General features: G+C 38.9%; 1 protein-coding gene across 6 annotated transcripts in view; it reads left to right on the top strand.

The window, feature by feature from the left end:
* The window catches only part of ndst2a (N-deacetylase/N-sulfotransferase (heparan glucosaminyl) 2a), a 156,623-nt gene that overhangs the window by 55,822 nt on the left and 78,700 nt on the right, over positions 1-22,101 (top strand). For 5 of the 6 annotated variants that reach the window (XR_002651899.2, XM_049481106.1, XM_007258718.4 and 2 more), the window contains one exon: positions 12,927-12,973. The exons of the other annotated variant lie outside the window; for it this stretch is intronic. The gene's annotated coding sequence lies outside the window, so the exon portion shown is untranslated. The remainder of the gene's footprint in view (positions 1-12,926; positions 12,974-22,101) is intronic. 6 annotated transcript variants of the gene reach the window in all.

The following is a 22,101-nucleotide window of genomic DNA, read 5'->3' on the forward strand; positions in this document are numbered from 1 at the left end:
TGAGATGTAAGAGACTTGGTCAGAATCCAAATGACACCGTTTCCCCTCTGATGTGTTTTTCTTTTTTTCTTTCTTTCTTTTTTTTGTCTTCTCTTCTTTGCTCTGTAGTGGCAGAGCTCGCGGCATCTAAACACTCTCATAATAGCATTTCTGGTCAGACTCTAGCTAGATTCATTTTCCTGCCTCCTCTGATTGATTAATTGGTGGAGTTAAATGGCTTCGATAATGGCTTTTCTGTATTCTGTCCAACCTGGAGGCTGGCGAGGTATAGAGTGTGGTGTACAGTGTGGTCTGACCTGGGGCAGCTGCATTGCTCTCTGCTCCATGCACTTGTGTTGGTGCGGTTGAGGGCAGGGGCTGAGGCAGGGTCAGGACTGATGGTGTTCACCATCAACAGGACTGTGAAAATGCTTGAGCAGACCAGACACCATCTAATTTGGAGGAAAAATTCATATATATATTTCCAGTATTTGTTTTGTGCGTGTGGGTATATACAGGGTTTGGAAGATTACTTGAAAAATGTATTTCATTACAGATTATCTGGTACAATATGTAAATCTATCAAAATCCAAAGTATTACTATATTAATGACTTATAGACTGCTTTTGGATTATTTGTCTTTTTAAAGATTCAGAGCTGTCTGTCTCAGACTTTAGTTGTACAAGATGGAGCAACTAGCTCACAGTGTTTAAAAACTCCAGCAACACTGCTGTGTCGGATCCACTCGTACTATCTCGACACACATTAACACACCACCACCATGTCCAAGTAATACCATTAACCTTTGAAGAAATAGATTAAAGGATTATGAAGTATGTAGAGAAACAGAAAAGGACTACAGACTTTTATTTATTTATTTATTTATTTTTAGGTTGATTTATTTTTTATTTTGTCACTGGAAAAGTGCAGCCTATTCAAGGAGGACAAAATAGGGAAATAACTGATTAGAGGGAATAAAGGAAGGAAGGGAGGGATAGAGGAAGGATGAATGGATTGGTTTGGATGCATGTAATTACTTATAAACAAATACATAGTAGGCTAAAGAAAGGGGGAGTGTACCCCGCCTTACGATAGATATATTGTGGGAAATATATATTAATAAGTGTATTATGTGTATTTTATATTCCAGAGTGTCCACCTATACTGAGCAGATGAGTTGTACACTTCCTGTACACAATTTCTTTCTTTTCTAACACCGGTCTTTATAGTAAGCCCTCATGCTCAAACCACTTTACTACTCCAATAAAATGCTGCACTAATATATTACAGTGTGTGTGCACGGTTTTACAAGGTTTGTTATAAGATTGGATTGAGCAAAATACAAATAGCCATCAATACAGTCATGTCCGCTCTCACATCATTGACGTACCTCCTACAGCAGATTTAGCAGCTGCTGTTTGTTTGGAGTGCAGTGTTATTTCTGTAGGTACATAACAAGCTGTGTACTTCAGCGCCTTACGACGGTTCTGTACTGAAGAATGTTTTTTCAGTTGTTTTCTGAACACACACTTCCCTGAATCCTAATCGCTTCCTCCTGTTTGCATAACCGGGTTAGTCCCATTATGTCTGGTCCTCTGCAGCTGAGCAGTGCCAGTGTGAGGTGGATGGCATTCTGTCAGATGAGTATGCCCATTAGCAGCAGCGCACACTGTGCATTTCAATACTGATCTTGCCTATAAGCCAGTTTGGCCCTGTGGAATCAAGCCCATCACTCTCCTCCCTCTGTACTGTAGAAAAAAACATACCTGGGAAGTGTGTGATTCACTTACACTGTGCTTGTTTTGTGCAAGTTGGAATTCAAGCAAACTAATTAGTAAAAATTAATTTAAGCATTCAGACTGAACTTGCTGTCACCACAGTTTGCTTCCTGCCTCTCAGTGGCATGCATGCCAGTGGCTCCAGTCATAATGAGTTTATGCCCTGGCCCAGTGAAGCTACCAACTCATTAGTGAAATGTTAGTGGGCCTGCACTCCCTCTACTACTGCGTTCCTGCTCTGTGTCACGCTAACAGTTATCTCCAGAGCAGTGCGAAAAAACACAACCATGGAACTGAAGAGTTACATTATTTTAATCATTCTAATCTCTCTCACATACACACAAAAGTGTCTACGTTATTTCTTAGATTGATTGAAATAAAATCAATTCTTTTAGAATAATCCATAAAATAATCATTGGCTACAACCCTGCTCAGAAACCTCATGATCTGATCAGTTGAACAACCACCAACAAGCATAACACACTGTTAACAGGTAATTCAAGAATTACACATGCATTACAATACCATAACCAGATGTAGGAAATGTATTGTAAATTTTTGTTTGCTTATTTAGATTTTTTTTCCCCCCCGTTCTCTCCCAATTTGGCTTGGCCAATTGTGACACCCACCCATCACAGGTGATGCAATAGCACAGGAAGCGTGAGAACTAGCGCGTGCCTTCTCCGACACATGTGATTCAGCATTGCCGAGAGGAATAAAAAAACCCATTAGAATTGAGCTGTGGAGCATTTGAACTCTGTTCTCTGGAAATTATGAAGCTTCATCCAATACTTTTGAGATGAACTGGCGATGTCCTGTATGTCCTCCCGTTAAATGCAATCAAATCCTTGCAGCAAGGCTCCAAAATCTTGTAGAAGCCTTCCCTGGATGCTAAAGGCATTTCCTAAATGTCCGTTTCTGCCATGTCTAATACCACACATGGACTAGTGAGTGCAAAAGGCATTTTAGTTACACTATGAATCCAAATGTATGTGGTCAAAACATATTTGTAATTAGTGCTGACATAGATGTGCATATGCACACAAATATCTTGTCTAGTCTGTGTATAAAAGTATTGCCAATAGAATAGGACTCTCTGGAGCAGATAAGCATTAACTTATTGGCACAATCCTTGTGCCTGACATGTTCTAGAGGTATATAAAGCACCCCAGCATTGAGGATAGTGGAGACATTTTAGTTCCATTAATTTAATTTTGGAAGAAAAAAAATTGTCAGTACTTTTGTCGACAATGTATATAAAGTGTGTGTGTGTGTGTGAGAGAGAGTGTGCTCTATGGAGAATTAAGAATGCGCTGATAACAATGGATTCAAATCTAAGCCTCTGGGCCTGCTGCATTGCAGATGCCTTCATCTGGGATGTGGGATATAATAGGGTCTATGGGCAGCATACTTCTCTCTTCTCTGCTCTCTCTCTCTCTCTCTCTCTCTCTCCCCCTCCGTCTTCTCCCTCCATCTCTGCAGGGGTGTGCGGGGGTTGAGGCTGGACATTTGTCACTGTCGCCCACCGCCCCATCTCCCTCAGCTGTCACCAGGGAGACAGGAGGAGGCCGCGGGCACAGGCGAGATGGTGAGGTGTGAGCAGAATCTGTCTTAGTCACTTTGTGGCTTGCTGTGTGTGCGCGCACGCATGTGTGCGCGTGTTGTTTGTTTTGTTGGTGTGGGTGAGCTTTTTGTTGCCCATAATAGACCTGAAGGAAGAGTGCATGATGAACTTCTTTCAGCCTGTGTTTATCGGTGTATGTGAAGAGCTCCAAAATCAAGGGCTGAGAGGCGGTTCACGAGAGTGTGTGTGTGAGAGCTCACGTGCATGTGTGTAAGTGGGGGGCACTCAGTACGATGTTGATTGTGAGCTGCTGAAAAGCCAAGTTGGCTCGACGCCAGGTGAGCTGAATTGAGAGGCTCGACGTGAGCTAAAATCTGCCTGAGAAAACCCAAAACAAACCGAGCCGAGCACTCCTCCAAATGTTCTCTCGCTCTTTTCTCTTTCACAGCATGCGCTCATCCAGTACACCACCCTGCCCTGTACTTTGATAACGAAGGAAAGCTCTACTCACTCCTCCACTCTCTCTGTCTCTTTCTTCCTCTCTCTCTCTTTCTCTCGCTCTCCACTAAAGCAAACCAGCACTTCAAAGGGTACCCTGGAACGTTACGTACTGGGTGTGGCCTGGAGTTTAATGTAGAGGTGTTGAGCAGAGAGATCACAGATACTGTAGAGAGCTGCACTGTGAAGTAGGCAGCTCATTTTACACTCAGGACACTGGAGCTGGGCAGTATCAGACTTGATGGCACACTACAGTTCTGAGATGATATCTGAGAATGTGGTATTATTGGTATCAGGGCTTTAAAACAGAAACTACATGGATTCTTTGCATAGCAGATAATGAATGGAAAAATTGCATGCATATGTGCAGCCTAAAGTAGTATTATGTCCCATGACTTTTGCCATGTCTCATTGAGACATTGCTAAAAATAGATGCAAATGACCTGCGATACATGCTTGTTTTTGTTAGTGGCAAATTTTGTTTTGTTTTATCGCAAAGAATATCATTATCAGACAAATTCCCTGAAATATTGTGAAATTATTTTAGGTCCATATCGCCCACCATATGCAGAGTTTTAGGGCATTTCTCAAAAAACCATTGTGTTTTTGATGTATATTCCATTCGTAGTCAAGCACTTTTAAAACATCATCCATAGTTCCTGATGGCTCCTTTTTTTGCTGTACTGCTGGCTGTGCATCCAGGGAATACATGCTTGGTATGTTTGCATGGCCAGGTGGATGAACCAATAGACAGCAAGACAAGCTCACATGCTGGGTTGTGGTGATGCACAGTTGGGTTTTCTTTAGCCTTCTGGTTGCTGTCACTTGTGTAGGTTCTCTAAGTGAACAGAGTGGATGTGTCAGAAGGTGTTGTTTTGTAAAAGTAAAAGTTGTGTGAACAGGGGGAAAAAAAGCTTAAAGAAGTTTTGGAGTTGAGGAAGTACAAACCAGAGCAGTTTACACAAAAGGAGGAGAAACGTACTTATGTTCTTTACCCACTAAAGCAAGAGTGCTTTATGTTTAGTGGGGTCGTTCTCAAATTGTGTTGTATGTAGTGGAGTCTGTTTTGTGTCTGTTTTGTGTGTTCGTGGCAGTTGGAACCCAGATCTCTGCTGGACTCCTACAGAGCTGGCTGATCTGCAGATAAATCCACACACACACAGTTTAGCTGCAGTCACACAGCTGCTCTGGGAGATGGGAGCAGAAAGACATTGTTTTTTGCTTTGCCTCCCTCACACTTCATAACTTTATGCATGCCCCAGTCTAGATTCTTTAGATTTTAGTTCTGATTTTGAAATACAATATATGCTCAAATGTTATTGGCCACCCCTCTTCTACTGAATGCATTTATTTGGCTTTGTTAAGTTGCACCCATTTCTTGCACTTATACAGTCTATTCCCTGTAAGGAAGCACTGCTAATAGAACAGGAGAGTCTGTAGCAGATATGCATGAACACTTTTGGCATTCTGCCTAATGTCAGGTGGGGGATAGAAGGGTATAAATCCCCCAATACTGAGCTGTGCAGCAGTGCAACTGTGGTACCTACTGTGTTCTTAGCGTCTTGCCATTGAGTTGAGAGGAAGTTGGAGATGAGGTGGAGTGTTGACCACCCAACACCTTGACCTCACTAATGCTCTTGTCTCTGAATTCAATAAACTCCTCACATCAGTGCTCCAGAATCTAGTAGAAAGCTCATTTTGGACAGCAGAGACAGTTATGTTTATTAAAATAAACAGTGAATGAGCAGGTTTCCCATACTTGTCCATTATGTGTATTTTAGTTAGATTTTTATCATACTGTCCACTCAGTTTTTGCCCCATTTTTGTAGTTTCCAAATCTTACACACCGGTTCGATTAATTAAGGTTATATTGTACAGTGTCCAAAAGGGGTGTGTCATATTGCATTGTACACAATAATATTTAACGCAAAAAAAAACAAAATCAGCATCATAATAGTGGTAATCTGATGTTGAATGCAGTATTGCTAAAACTGTAAAACTGCAAAAAAAAAAAAATCATTTTATTGCATGTGCTACAGGTTTCCCATTGTCTACAGGGTTAAATTGTCTTTAATAAACTAAATTTGCTGTAGGTATTATATTTTCAGGTGGTGCATTCAATGCTGGTGGGAAAGAACGTTACTGGCGAGTTAGCTAACGTTATCGGAAAGAGAGCTAAGGTTAGCGTCGAGCTAGCTAACATTAGTGACGAGCTAGCTAATGTTACTGGGAGAGAACTAAGGTTAGCGGCGAGCTAGCTAACATACTAACGTTAGCAATGAGCTAGCTAACATGCTAACATTAGCGGCTAGTTAGCTACGTTACCAGGGACAGAACTAATAAATGATTTTCTATCAAAGAAATTGTGACTACATTTGTAGGTCTTAAGTTATTTTTATTGAGGTCTTAAAAAATTCTTAAAAAGCATTAAAATTGACATTTAAAATGATGCAAGAACCCTGTACTAAATATTCTGTTTTGTATATTATTGTTGTACATCTGGTTCATTTTTTTTTAATTTGGTATATATTATTATTTTACACTAAATCTCGTTAATCTCGGTAAACTGTTTTTACAGATCTTTGTAGCAGTGTTTTGCCGTATAGCTAAGAATATAGTTATTGTCACAAAGAAATCACGAAACATTGTGATCCTATTATGATGTACATATCACCCACCCCACTGTCCAGGCATTTTCAGATGAGAAAAGAAAGGAAGAGTGTGGATATACGTGTGAAACTGTGTGTAAAGCTGTGTCTGTGTTTGTCACACCATGCTTGGAGGTGACAGTCTGCAGTTTGTACCTTCAGCTTCAGTGTATGAAGTAATGACACTGAGAAAAATAGATGTGGAGAAAGAGACAGACAGACAGAAAGACGGACAGACAGATTGGTATGAAGTGACAGTACCACCTAAAGAGAGACAGAGAGAGAGAGAGAGAGACAGTGTTCTGTGGACTGTACCCGGCTTAGGAGCGCTGTGTATTTCCTGCAATAAGCTCACTTTACAGAGCTTTTGTGGCGTGCTCTATATGCGGCTGCATTATTAGCTACAGGCCTGCTATTATGGGAGTGATGAAGAGCGGATGGGGAAGAAAGAGACGGCAGTAATGTAGCCGGAGAGAGAGAGTGTATATATGCTGCTGCACGCTGCTTCTCTGCTTATTCAGACACATTCATACAGGTAACAAGAGCGCGATGGAAATATGCAGTACTGAAATGGTAATTTCATCCAGACAGCAGCTCGTTCAGACTCTGTAGGAAACTGGAACCTTTTGCAGTTATCAGAGAATTGAGGAAAGGGGAGAAATGCCTGTATCAAATGGACCAATATCCATGTGCAGGTTATATTCTCGTAATAGAAATTTAGTTTATGGATTGCTTCACACAAAAAAAAAAATAATAATGTAATTTACACCAGGCTATACTATGTGCAAAGCAATAGTGTATAGTGTATGATGAGTCTTTTGGTAGCTTATTGTTGGGGAGTTTGGAGCCACCTGATCAGCATTAGACTTTAGGATTTGCTCTTGTAGAACACCCTGCTGTACACTGTACTGCACTGAATGAGTTAATACGTTTTTTTTTCTGCATCTGTATAGAAGTGGTAGATTTGGTTAATTTTTCTGTGTATGCATGTGGACATATTTGTGTTCAAAAAGCTTAATAGTCTATTCATCTAATCTAGAAAATAGGGGTATAATGGTACACAAATTTCACAGCTCAGTTTATACTGTGACTTGACCCAGTGTTCCATACAAATATATAAATTGAACCCCAGTTTTTTTTTGTTTTAAAAACAAAAATAAAAACTAAATGCTTTAGTGTAGAAAAGTAGAAAATTGTGTTTTTACTCACAACCACATGAAGCCAACATATTGTTGTCATCCAGTCCCCTATGATATTATGATCTGAAATAAGATGGCAGTGGCAAAGTCAGAATATCTGAGATACTTCATTATTTTTTGTTGTTTTTAAATCCAAGAGTGAGAACAGTGATAGAAGAGTTAGAAGAATATGCCTGAAATACTGAGAGAATCTGCAGCCTTGGTTTGATGGCAGATTTTCTGCTCACCGTTTGCCTGCCTGCTCCCATTCGATCTTCTGTGATGAGCTCCTTTATCCGTCTCTGCCTTCTCTCCAAGTTGAGGATGTGTGTGAGATCTCAAGGTTGTTTAGTGGTAATTGTGGTCATCCATCCTCGTTTGGGCCGAGTGAGGGACGGGGTGAATGTCAGAGGCAGGGTGGAGGAGAGACAGTGATTTGTGGGGCGAGACCAAAAGGCGGAAACCTTCGATAAGGACAGAGAGAGAGAGAGAGAGAGAGCAGAGTGAGGAGGAGTGCCCATCACAGGCCGGTTTAATTTGTTCGTCCAGGTGTGTCAGGCTGCTGTTAGGGGTGTAACGATGCATCGTGATTGCGCTATATTTATCTAAATGCTGTAATTAAACTAGTAAGCTGTAAATAAAAAAGTAAAAAAACCTATGAGGTCCATTTTTATTAATTTTTTTTTTATATCAAAATGATTGTTTTATGGTCTTGTAACACAGGTAAACAAAATAGAAAAATAATTGTAATCACATCTTTAAATTGTATGGAAAACCATGGATGCTGGGTTGAATTTAATTAATGCACTCTTTGGCATGTCTAGTGTATATTTAAGGTCTCAGTAAAACACGGAATCAACCGGAGATCCGATTTAAACGTCTCTCTGATCGACTTGTTTTTTATGAGGCTTTTCTTTTTATAAGCTACTGCAGACAATAGAGGCCGAGAAACAGTTTCATGTGCAGCATGTATATACAACTCTGAGAAAGTGGATTTTAGCGGAATAAGACCTCTAATATTGTTGAAATCACTTTAAAATCACGTCCACATTCAATGCAAGAGGCCAATCATGCATAAACCCACAGGTTAGTGCAGTGTTGTTCAAAGACATAAAAACATCTTAGCTTTTAATATTTATTTTCGTTATTAGTTCTCTCCTGGCTCCTGGCCTTTTGGGTAAAGCACCCTTAAAGAACCCCAATTTTTTGTAGCTTGAACTCTAATTACCTGACAAATTATTAGATTAAGCAAAAGATTATCACCATCACTAATATTAGTGAGAGTAACAGTCTTCGTAACTTAAGTAGACAGATCACAGTGTAAAAAATGCCCTTCCCTTGTTCTCATCCCCTCAGGCTGGGGGAACTTTCTGTGCTGGACTGTTATTTATCGCTTCTACTCGCAGCACTGTATTCCCCTTTCAGCCTCTTCCTGAGACTGTAATTGACCCAAACTGTGAGAGCAAGGCTTGTAGACAGAAACTGATCGGGAGATGGCAGAAGTCTGTCTGTGTGTGTGTTTGTGGGGGCCTGGAAATGTGATAAGTGTGATTGTTGATGTCGAGTGGGTTGTTGGTGGGTTGTGGGTTCTGTATCTACTGAAAAGAACTACTGGAAGAGGGTGTAAAGAAGACTTCCAGTGAAAATGACTAGTGCTGTTTTTTATAATGGAACTTTGAGCTGCATGGGGCGGCCAGGGGTTGTTATATGCAGTCAGATTGGGTGGTTCTCATTGTTCCTGGTTACTTTAATATTGAGATTTAATATTGAGCTTGTTCATTTGTGTTGCTTTAATGTCAAGTAAAAGATCTTGAATTTGTTAGGGGGAGAAAGTGTTGTATTGAGCCAGATGAAAACATATTGCCACAACATAACCTGTCTACTATTAATCAGCTTATTTAGCCCAGCATGCATACCAATAAGGGTATAATCAAATGTTCATATATTGGTAGTTTTGCAGTATTATATGTATTACATTTACTCATGAAATTTAAATTGGTGTACATGCAGAGATTGGTGACAAATCACACTTTTCTCCTCTTTTTTCTTTTTTTTTAAATAATGTATTTCAAAATGTTCCCATTTTCTACTCAATTTGAAAGTCTGATTACCCAATCCCTTTTCATATAAACTCACTCTATCACTAGCGATGCTGGTGAAGGCCAGCACATTCTAGTTTATATGCTGCTTCACCTAGATATATGTAAAGTCAGTCACTACCTCTCTCTGGACTTCTGCTGATGCAGCATCACTATGCAGTCAGCTCGCTCCGAGTGCAGCTTTGATACAAAGGTAAATAGACCAGCATCACACCAGGAGTGTGTGGGGAGCAAATGCCATCAACTCACCCCTGAGAGAGCAAAACCAGTCCTCAGATCACAGCACTGCTGCATCAATCAGAGCCCTGAGATACTGCAGTTCTGACTGTATAAAAAGTAAACATTTCTTTTACATAGGGTTTATGCATGTGATGTTGTTTTTTATACTGTGACATTGTTTCAAAAATTAGATTTGTACAGAAATAACAGTTTATCATCTAACCAAATTGTAGTATATTCTTGTAATATGTGTTATACTGGATATTGAAACCCCTGCATTGTGTTACTTTTGTGTTACTTGTAGCCCAGGGTTCTATCAAATACACAACACTAACAACAAACTGCGTCACTGTAGCCAACCTGTCACATCTATAAAGGTCAATAAAAGTCAGAGTGGCCCAGCACTCATTTTAAATAATAATAAAAAAAGGTTTGAATATTAATTTTATGACATTTTATTCTGTTAATTTGTTGTTTCTTTATTTTTTCTATTAAGGCTGTGCAATACTATATGTCACAATATGATTAAATATATGACAATATATTGTGACACCAAGCAAGCTATATATTGTGATTGATCGTGTTCTATAATTAGATTTAAACATAGTATAAAAACACCTCATGTTTATGTAAAATAAAATTTTTACTTCATGCAATCATAGGCCAATATAAACCACTGTCAGACACCAATGTTTACATGTAAACTAATAATTAAAAATCAATATTTTGTTTTTGCAACCAGTACAAGACAAAATATTGCAGTTATTTGATATATTGATATTTTCTGACACTCCCGGTACTTTTTGTATTACTGACGGTACTTTATATACATGAATTTAGAGCTGGAGCAATAAGCTTATATGCTGAAGTTGCTTTAATTTTTGAACTGCAGGCTTTCCAATCTGTACACTGTAGCATATTTATTTCCATCACCATATTTCAGACCTGTGACAGTGGGGGGGCTTTAACAGTACGACTCGTTCTGTTGCAGGATTGTGTGCGCGAGTGGTGCAGCGTTCAGCAGCAGTGTTGACCGATCTCAAGTCCGGCTCAAACTGTGTCAGCAGCACGTCACGTAAAGAGTAATGGCTGCTTCGTAATGAGTGTACGCGTTCCCCTCTTCCCCACTCAATCAATTTCCTTCTAATTAGTGTTAATTTAACGCCAAGAAACCCATCCGATTCCCTCCATCACTGCCAGCTCCTGCTGTTCCTGTCCTCTCCGTGGTCATAATGCTACTGAAACGTCTCCATTACGTTTGCGCTATGAAATGATAAAGTGCTGGTAGAGGTGTGGCTCTGTGGCCTGTGTCTGCATCGGGGCCTCGTTGTGTTTAGGTAAATGACCCACTCTCAAAACACCCCGACGGCCAATTACTGTTGTCACACTCACTGTGTGCTTTATTGTGAAGTATGTTAGTCGGGTGGAAATGAAGCAGAACCTTCTCTTCTGCTCGCGCCTCGTTATTGGTGTTACGGATAGGGACTTGATTGTTTTCATGTCCACTTAGTTAAGGTGGGCTGTTTTAAAAGGCCTCCAGGGAGGGAGAATGTGCATGCTGCAGTGTTTAAGAGTTTGCGCGCGTGTGTGTGGCTGTGTTTGTGCTTATTAAAGAGTGCGTGAATGCTTGGGTGTGTGAAACAGCATTGATCTTTCTCACCTGCATAATTTTGGATTAGAATATAATTACAATAAATAATAATAGTCACTTTCTTTTAAACTAAATTAAAAATTGGTTGTTTTTTAATATAATACCTGTCTAAAATAGAGTTGTACGAGGTATTAAAAATTTGTTTTGTGCTTTTTCAGTTCTGCGTCATAAACAATTCAGTTCTATAGCACTTGATGCTTTCAATATTATATATAAAATCTGATTAAACCGTTAGAGCAGCGAGGAGGCACTTGTCTGGTTAGCTAGCATAGCACTGCCAAAACGGTGAACTGAATGTGTCAATCTTTTTAAAAATACCAATAACTCATAAAAATACTATGCCTAAAAATACTGAATAATAATAATGACTGCTATCTAGATAGACCTGTTTTAAAGTGTGTCAATAAATACTATATCTTTACACAAAGGGAGGCACATTTTGTGTTCATTACAATAGACACCATGTATTTTCTTTATTTTTTAAATGTTGTTTTGTTGCACGTAACACTGTTTGAGAGCTATTGTCTATCAGAATAAACCATGACTCAGCCAATAAATATGTTTGTAAACCAATAAAATAGGAAAAAGGAGAGCTTGGTCCTATCCACTGCAAAAACACTAGAAAACAGTAGTACTAGAGCCATTAAGGCAAAGTAACAGCTAATTGTAACTAATTTAATGTGATTTAGAACACTTTTTAATCATGTTTTTTTTTACTGTTTAGGAATGGTTTATAAAATAAAAACCTAAAATAAAAGAAATATTACTAATAGTAAAACAAATATTACACACAGGCTTCCAATGCAATAGAAATAAAAAACATTGAAAAAAACTGGCAAATAATTTAGTTTATTTAATCTGACATGTGACTGCATTTTTTCCATTTGATCTCACTATTATGGAATTGAAGCAGTGTGTGAAATGCTGTGTATGTAAAAAAAAAGCACATTGATAAATACAACTAATATCAGAAATGGAAACCACAAAGATCTGTCGTAAAATGGGTGTATTTATGTGAACATATTTTACAGAGCTGGAATATTTGAAAAGACTCATTCGTACCTATAATTTAAGTAAACAGTATGATAAAATGTGTTGTTGAGTGAGCGTTATCTTCAGGTATCTTTTCAGAAAGAGAGAAACCATGTATAGTTCTTGTGAAATATTGTTTAGGCCAGGCTAACACTTAAATCAGATTTTTTTTTTTCAATCTGAAATTGATCATTATGATTGTATAATGCTGAAGAATCATAATAAAATTGTTGTGGGTCAGAGATTGACTGTGTGTGTTTCTGTTTGTGTGTGTCCTCAGAGATTTGAGCTGCACTGACATTAAGGAAGGACTGCTGTGAATCAAAGGTATGAACCAATCTCTCCACTCCAATTAGTGTGTGTGCGCTTGTGTGTGCGCTTGTGTGTGCGCTTGTGTGTGCGCTTGTGTGTGCGCTTGTGTGTGCGCTTGTGTGTGCGCTTGTGTGTGCGCTTGTGTGTGCGAATGACGTTTAAGTGAATGATTAGGCCACCACAAGGCTAAAAGGCTTGAAAGCTAATAGCTCCCACTTATCGTGATATAGCGGTCATAAAGCAGTGGTTTCCACTCTCACCTTTCTGCTCTGATAAAACTAAGTCATCAAGTACTTTTTAATTACCTGCTGAGTTAATCAAGAGTGTTACTGCATGATTTGAGGACCACTGGCATATTCAGTAAGTTTAACAAAACTAGCTGAGAATAGTTGCAATTTTAAAAGGGCCTTGCACAAATGGGTTGCCTAGTGATATAGTCTTGTACTGCCTACCTGTATATATCAATAATTTATCAATAGTTGTCTCTGATTTTCCAGATATCAGTGAGATGCTTACGTATGCAAGTCCTTATAGAGACAGTTAACTCATAGTTCTTATAGGCAGGTCTGTTCACTCTATAACCTCCTTTGCATTATTTCCAGTCATTCCCAGGTTTTTTTTTTTCTCTTGACATGCCAAGGCTTTTTAGGCTGTGTAGCAGCTACGATTTAACTGAACTAGCCTGCTTGTTAGCTTCCATGCTGCAGCACCACTCGCTCACTGTTGTGTATTAGCAACCTCGGGGTAAAGTTTGTGTTGGGGAATGAGCAGCAGGAGGACTTGGAGGACAAAACAAATACAGATACCATGACGTACTGCACAGTCCAAATAGGAATGTACTGGCTCAAGCTCTGCTGATAAGAGCTTCAAGTGCTTTAACTGATATCTGCTAATGCATCCTGATCATTTTATCATTTACTACTGAAAATATAATCCTTAATGGTCATTTAAAGCATAGAATTTAGCATAGTCTTTCAAATAGTATGCAGTAGTATTGAATTTGTGATTTACAGACATTATATATATATATATATATATATATATATGTTTGTGTGTGTGTGTGTGTGTGTGTGTATGTGTGTGTGTGTGTGTGTGTGTATGTGTGTGTGTACACATATATAAACATATAAATAAAGGCTAGACTCATGATTTGATGGTTGATGTCTAAATATTTATAAATTTAAGACTATTCCCAGTATACAACATGTTATAAAAAACAACTTTTCTTCACTTTATCAAACTGTAAACAAAAATGAGCTAATGAAAAATGACAGTTTTCAAACAGCTTCTAAATCTGTCTATTCCAATTTCAGATTAATATCAGATGTTGCTGAGTCCTAACAGAGCTGCTGCTGTTTGTGTATTATTGGACAAAGTCGATTATGTAACTATTCTATTTGTGCTAGATTTTAGATCAGCAGCTTTGTGGTATTCTGTCTGCAAATCTGAGGAGGAGAGTGAATCATTCAGCTGAACCTGACTGTCTGCCATCATTTCTCGTCTAATTATCTGAACATCATGTCAGGTGTACAGACAGTTTTCTCTCTCTCTCCCTCTCTCTCTCTCTACCCCTCCCTACCCCTCTTTACCTCTACAATCATTTTGAATTACCTCCTCACTTTTCAACATCTCAGTGTGTTCAGTCCTGAATGCCAAGCACTCCATCACTGTTATTTTTTTCTTCTTTCTCTCTCCCACTGTCTTCCACAATAATAGTTCTGCTCAGTTGTTATGACACTCCTCTAGCAGTCCTAATTGGGGGTTTAAAGGGTGGGAGACAGATTACATCAAGGCAGGAAATGCTCGAGTGACATTCCACTAGTAGTAGCCTCTGCAGAGGGAAATGAAAGCTAAATTTACTTTACGCCTACGGGGAATCGAAAATGGAGTATCTGAGTGAACGCTAAGGAGAGGGAGTGTGTGAAAGATCCGTAGTGGATAAGTGATAATGGATTGTACAAAATCTGATCATGACTCAACACCACGTTATCTATCCTCTAGTACGCTCCCCAGTGGTGAGGAAGCAGCATCATCTAATGAGGAGGAACAGGAAACATCCAGAAAGCATGAGCTAAAATCTCACACTGGGCCAAATTGGCAGAAGTGCGAGAAGTGCTATTGTTCATTGTTCACTGTAGCAATGAAAGCATGTACATGGTCTCTAGACAATAAGGCTGTACAACATGTTCATTTGTTAATTGTTACTGTGATATTGGCCTTTGCGTTAGAGATTTTGCAGATGGCTGGGAGCCCTCTAATCATACCCATTGTTTTGTGTGTTGTGGGCACCTTGACAGATCACAGTTCCAGATGAGTCTGTCTGTGGGTGTTTATGATGAATGAAGGTGTTAATGTAATCAACACATTTACATATTCATACTAAGTAACCCTGTGCAGACCTTCCAAAATTTCACAAAATGCTTACACCTCATCCCTATATGCTTTACAGCAACAAGTAATATTTTAAAATAGGAAAATGTTCAGTATGGATTGTATCAGTTTTTCAAATCTGCTGCTTCTTTTAAAAATACTTAAAACTTGTAACTGCTAATACGGAGTGGAGGCATTATTACACCCAACCCATTTCATGTTAAACTGATTCACAGATAACGGAGACATTTTGTTGAATATATTATAATATTCCATAATCATGCTGCTATAGCACACTTGCACTCTGGGCTTCATGTTGCTGCTACCTGTCTACTCTCCCTATTTATTTTTCTTTTTTGGGGGGTAATTATCTTATCTATTTTGTATATTCTATTTTTGTTGTAATATTTTATTTTTTTCTATATATATATTTTAATAACAGCTCTTGGGTGTAAACTGGATCGAGAGATCACAATTTCGTTCCACCTCATGTACCACATGTGATGCGAATGACAATAAAATCTCCTTGAATACTTGAATATAATGTAATTGGATTAAGTATGTTGTAAACCCTGACCAACACTGAAAGGATTTGTTAAATTTGTGTCAATTTTTTTGCTCTTAATATTGCAGATTTCCTAGAGAGACAGTCTCTAATGACAGCTGGCCACACTAATTAACAGGGCGCTTTGTTGTGTGACCGGTAACACTGGTGATGTACATCCAGAAGATTGTTGGTTTAAAGCTTTGTGCAAACTGGACCCTTCTGTTGCTGAACTTTGGAAGGCACTCATCTTCTCCCTTTACCTCCACACATAGGGTTTGTTAAGTAAGGCCTTAAAAGAAGCATTTTGATTTCATAGAGAATCAAAAATCTAAGTGTAAAGAACTTCAAATAACCCTTTTTAGCACTTTCATATTCAAGACTGGATACTCAAAGTGCAGTCCATGCTTTACAGCTCCCAGTCTAGGCACAGTCAGACATCAGGATAACACATTTCCCAGTCAGCCGTCAGTAAAGTGTAGATAGTTACAATTAACTACATAACTCTGCCTGTGCCAATGTGTTTTTGTTACTTCTGATTACTCTTTGCCTTCTTGTCCACCTTAATGACAATGTCAGATTTTCTTCCAGCAATGTAACTACCATACAAGTAAGACTTTTAAACGTTCTGAAGGATGAACCCTTGCATTATCATCTACCACTTTAGCCACCCTTAAGTACAATTCTGCATGCTTGTGTAAAAAAATGGAAACATTAATCTCTTGTAGAGCACTGCAGTGTCCGTATGCCTTATATCTCTGCTAACACTGTAAAATGAGTGTTTGCCCATAGCAACCATCTATCTCGTTCTCCCCCTCCTGTTGTTTCTCTCAGTCTCTCTCACTTGCTTTGCCTATTGTGCTCTCCAGCCTGCATTTTGGTCATTTGTGTTCTAAGAACCACCATGTTTCATTGCTGTGAAGATCATTCATGTGTGTTTCTTTTTTCTATCCTTATCCTAACTTGAAAAACATTGATAACTATAATATTAGTTCAAATTACATGGTCATGTTAAGATAAAGAGTTCTTATCGTACTTGAAAATAAAACCAAGTTGTGTTTGCATGTTGTCTGTTGTTATCCAGTTAAGCAGTTTAGCATTTATCTGAAATTGTGATTGTAAGTGGACAAACATAAAGACAGTTTTGCTTCTTTCATCGTATTGCAAGTGGCAATTCCTTGTGTCCAAACACAGAATATGGATTCCACAGTATGTTGGTAACATTCCCATGAGATTCATGGACCAATACATCATGCAATTTCTGTACACCACCGTAAAGTTGGACACGTTGTGAGATGCTGTTCTACTTTTCATAGTGGTTCATAGCTTAAATCTGACTTACTGTAGCTTTTCTCTCAGCTCCAACCAATCTAGACATTGTGTGTTGGCTTGATTCAGTAACAAGGTATTTCCATCTGGAGTACTGGCACTCGCTGGATGTTTTTCTTATTACGGTATTGTGAGAAAACTCTAGAGACTGTTGTGTTAAAAATCCAAGGAGAGAACCAGCAGTTCTAGAAATATTGAAACTAGCCCATCTGGAACCACCTATTTTGTTACATGTATTGGCATGATGGAATGCATTTCACTACTGGCACATTATTATGTATGAATTATTTAGCTATTGTAATAGTGCCTTCTTGCTTAGTTTGCATAAACTGAAGTGTGACCATATTTAATTTAGCTCTTATCTGAAATCAATGCACATATTTTATATGGGCTCATGCAAGAGTTTAGCATTCATGTTCAAATTACATTGCAAATGGCAATTGAGAGGACTGCACAGAAATGTACAAAAATGCACTTATTTTTAGGATCCAAATTTTATTATTAGTCCATTATATGTTTGTAACTGATGCATCATATATTTTCCACCGATCCCGCCTTAGTTGTGCATTCTGAAATGAGGTTCTGTTTACTACAGTTATACACTGTGACTTTCTATCTGAGCTACTATAGCTTTTCTGTCAGCTCCAACTAGTCTAGACATTCTGTGTGGATTTCTCTTCATTTACAAGGCATTTCCATCTAGAGAACTGAAGCCCATTTTATGTTTATAGAGTAAACTCTAGAGACTATTGCAAAAAAAAAAAATCCCAGGAGATCATCAGTTCTATAAATACTAAAACCAGCCCATCTTGTACCAACAATCATGCCACACTCAAAAACGCTTTTATATTTTTTCCTGATTCTGATGTTAAATATGAGCATTAACATGAAGTTGCTTGCTCTGTATGTGTTGCACTGCACAATTGGCTGATAATGTAATTGTATGAATTAATAGCTGTAGCAATAAAGTGCTTGTATATGCATGAATATACATATGGGGACATATACTGTATGAATGACCCTACATTCATGTGCTGACTGAGTATAAAGGCTGAGTGCATGTGTGTGTGGTGCTGCAGATAAAGCTTTTGGAGTGGAATTGCCTCTGCTTACTAGGCAGCAGTATTATAATGAGACTCCATGTGTGTGTGTCTGTGAGTGTGTGTGTGTGTGTGTGTGTGTGTCTCATACTTGTAGAGTGCATGTTTGTCCCTACATGCACCCATGAATCAAGAATGCCTGGAGCAGCAGCAGTGTGACTGTGAGCATTCTTCACCAGAGAGAGAAGCAGGATGTTCCAGGGCGTTTGCTGTTAAATCTCTCCTTTATTCTTACGTTCACACAGGACCCCCTCCTTGCTCCCTTTTTTAAATGGGAGAGTAGAACAGAAGCAACAGCCGCAGCCCCTCTTCCTTTGTTCCCCCGCACCCAAGAGGCACTCATTCTTTCAGTCTGCATTCAGCAGCTTATCATTGAGCATGACTATCTCACCCGTGTCTGTCCAGCCGCAGCCTCACTGTTTAAAGCTTCTGCTGGAAGCTGTGTGAGAGGAGGCCGCTCTCCCGCCAGCTTCCCCTCAGTCTCAGCCTTGCTTCAGGCCACTGGACCTATTCTAACGTGCTCTGACACACACAGCAATCTCTAGAGCCCTGCCATTCTCACACCAGTCCTCTGCTGAAGTAACCTTGTTAGAGCTGGAGTCCTTTTACCTGAGGAGAGATTCTATTAAAAGTGATGCGTATTACTTTGGCCTGATCATACAGGATACCAGAATTAGATTATCGCCACTGTTCAGATGTTTAAGTTTGGCTTGTGTTTCACCAAAGAAAAGAATGTGTACGTGCCAGGATGTTTAATAATGCCCAGATATGCATTCATGCATTTATAATCCTGAGTCTTCGTGGTCACGCATGCATTTTTGTGGCATTATGTAAATTTTGCAGTTGTTCTTTGCATTGTTTACAATTGTCAAGATGAATGGGTCCCTAGAAATTCTCCTGTATAACTTACTTAATTAGGAATGTCATGAAAATCAATTCAGTACCAAGTCAATATCAACATTTTTGCAAAGTGACTAGACCTATTTTCTCTGTTAATAAAGAAAACAAAACTACTGTAGCCATCATAGATACACCAGTTGTGATTCCTCCAGATCTTTACATAGACTTTCATGGTGAGCAGGTTCAACTAATTGATGATAACTTGAATTGTTCAACTAGCTAAACTAGCTTTATGTTAACATTGCATGGGTCGTATTCAGTAATAGAAGCTTAGTGTTTTTTTGTTTGTTTGTGGAGAGCTCTGGTCCTCTGACTGCTCTGACTAACAACTAGAATAAATATTGGGTTTTACCCAACTCATAGCTAGATTTAACTGCTGAACTGCTAAATCTGGCATAGTCTATATGCCAGGAAATTGATTATCAACTTTATTGGTCCCTAAGGGGCAATTCATTGGAGGGATCACACTTCATACTTATATTCCAGTGCTGGACTTGAAAATAGTGACTAGGTCAATGATTTTCATGTTCTATTTAAAAACTTTTACCTGTATTTTAATGTATTTTAATTATTTTATTATATTATTATTTAAAGAAAAGCTTTATCGCCCTTTTTTGCTGGAACAAGCACCTTAACATGTTTCAAATATTGAAATATATATTTATTTCATTTGTTTGTTTTGCTATTAAAAGTGGCATCAAGGATCATATAATTCTACCAAAATCCTGTTGGAATGTGCGTAGCAACAGTGTAATATCTGTAAATGTATGTAATGCTTTTGTAGGTAGACATAGTCTTTGAGATGTCTGTTATTTTAAGTATTAATTAGCTTTTTAAACATGAGTAGTACCTGCATATGTACCCTGTGTTCATGTTAATAAATATGTGTTAGTAAATGATATATGCACGGCTTTCTTGCATGCACATGAGTGCCAGCACATTTATCTGGCATGAGTCCAGGATTTCTGTGTTGGTGCATTCCATCCTGATGGGTGGGCAGACCGTATATTATGTATTACTGATTCTAAGGAAGATTATTATTTGTCTGGTTTTGAAATTACAACTTTGTGTATTGAGACAGGCAGGGTTGCTGGTGCTATAGCAATAACATCTTTTTTAATAATAACACTGCAAAACTGTAATTTAACATTAGGTTCACCTACCACTGTGCGTGTGTCTGGATAAGAACACCTGCTAAATTTAGAATTGTTTACAGTGGTGACCATGTTATTTAAAGTTCTCAGCACAGAAGATACATATTATTGTATTACTTATACTAATCTCTTGTGTTAATGTTTGTCTGTCTTTGGTTTTAAACCTGATATGTAATAATTTCAAACTGTATGTGCCTTTGTTTCTTAACTAAACCTGAATTTCAGTCTGTAGTATCAATCCTAACCAGTTCATATATGGATGCAATAATATGCAATCATTGAATTTAGATGTTTTATTAGGTAGGGTAGGTGGTTTTAAAGAGCTCTCTTAACTCCAGCGTGGTACTGTAATAGTACGCCACCGTTGCAGCAAGTCCCTCCTTGATATTCCACCCTAAACTGTAAGTGGGACCATTGAAAATAGGAGAATGTTTTATATACTACCCCATCTCCACATTAAAGTGTCAGCTGACTTAAATTTACAGGGTCACAGAGGTCAAAGAGGGCTGACATGCTTAGTTCATAAAAGTCAGCAACAATCTCCATAGCTAATGTTGGAGCTGCTATGGTAAAGATAGGACTCATTCCATATTACTGCTTATGGATTTACAATGGGAAATCATTGAAATGTCCTGTAGGTGTCCCAAAATCTTGTCCATAGTTTATAAACTGAAATAAGACCTGCAGATGCATAAATACAGAGTGTATCAACATAGTGGTTAACATGGGCTGTCTCTGGTAGTTAGAGTAGGAAAGTGACAGTAGGAAGATTGATCATACTGTTTAAAAATGACATTAGTAAGGCTCTGGTAAAATGAATACAGCAAAAAAGTGAAAAAATGTTATAGAGAAAGCCAGGCAGAGAAAAAAAATATGACTGAAAGGCTCTGAATAGCTCTGAAAGAATTAAGTTGTCTGTTATTTTCCCAAAAAGCCGTAGAAAATACTCTTTCCTTTCAGAATTACAAGCTGTGTGTCGGTGAAGACTATGCTACACAAATGATCTGTTTTGGCAGAATGATGGCTGCGAAAGTCCGCATCAAAAAATCCTTTTAACGTGTGTCATCAGGAAAGCTAGGGATGTGTGTATGTGCTTGTGTGTTTGTCTTTGTGGGCGTTTGTGCCTCTAATGTAGCTGTGAGTCAACATGTACTCTCCAGACTGGCGCATTCTCTGCGGGGAGTCGTGTGTTTTGAGCAGAGCTGCTTTAGAAAAGAGCAGAGCGGCGTGGAGTGTTTGACCCATTCCTCACGCTCTGCTAGAGCCGCACACGGCCACCTCCGCCTCCTCCGCTTCTCAGAGCGAGAGACAGAGGGTAAGACAGAGATGGTAAGAAAGTGAACAGGGCCTGCAGGGGCCTCCCTCCTTTCAGCCGCACAAAGAGCTTTAGCACCTGGCTTGGATAAAGACCCTTCAGCTCTCCATTCACAGCTCTAAATACGGCGACACAGAGCTGGCTTCACACGCCTTCTGGGCTCCAGAGGAAATGATGGCAACCTTCCTATAAGTGAAAGCGATTGTTCAGCTCAACATCAGACCTGTACAGTTCTACCCACTGCACCAAAAGTAGTCAATCAAGCAAGATGTGTTTGGTGCCCAGAGTTTTATTCCTTTCAGACAAACAGTGTCATTGATGAGAAGCCCCACTCTTACGAAGCTCCAAAAAGCTATTTGGAGGCTAATGACCAGTTGATGTCAGTGGGAGGTCTTAAAACAAAAGATGTGATGATTAGGACCAGCTGCAGC

Source organism: Astyanax mexicanus, chromosome 7 (assembly GCF_023375975.1).
Source record: "Astyanax mexicanus isolate ESR-SI-001 chromosome 7, AstMex3_surface, whole genome shotgun sequence".
NCBI lineage: Eukaryota > Metazoa > Chordata > Actinopteri > Characiformes > Acestrorhamphidae > Astyanax > Astyanax mexicanus.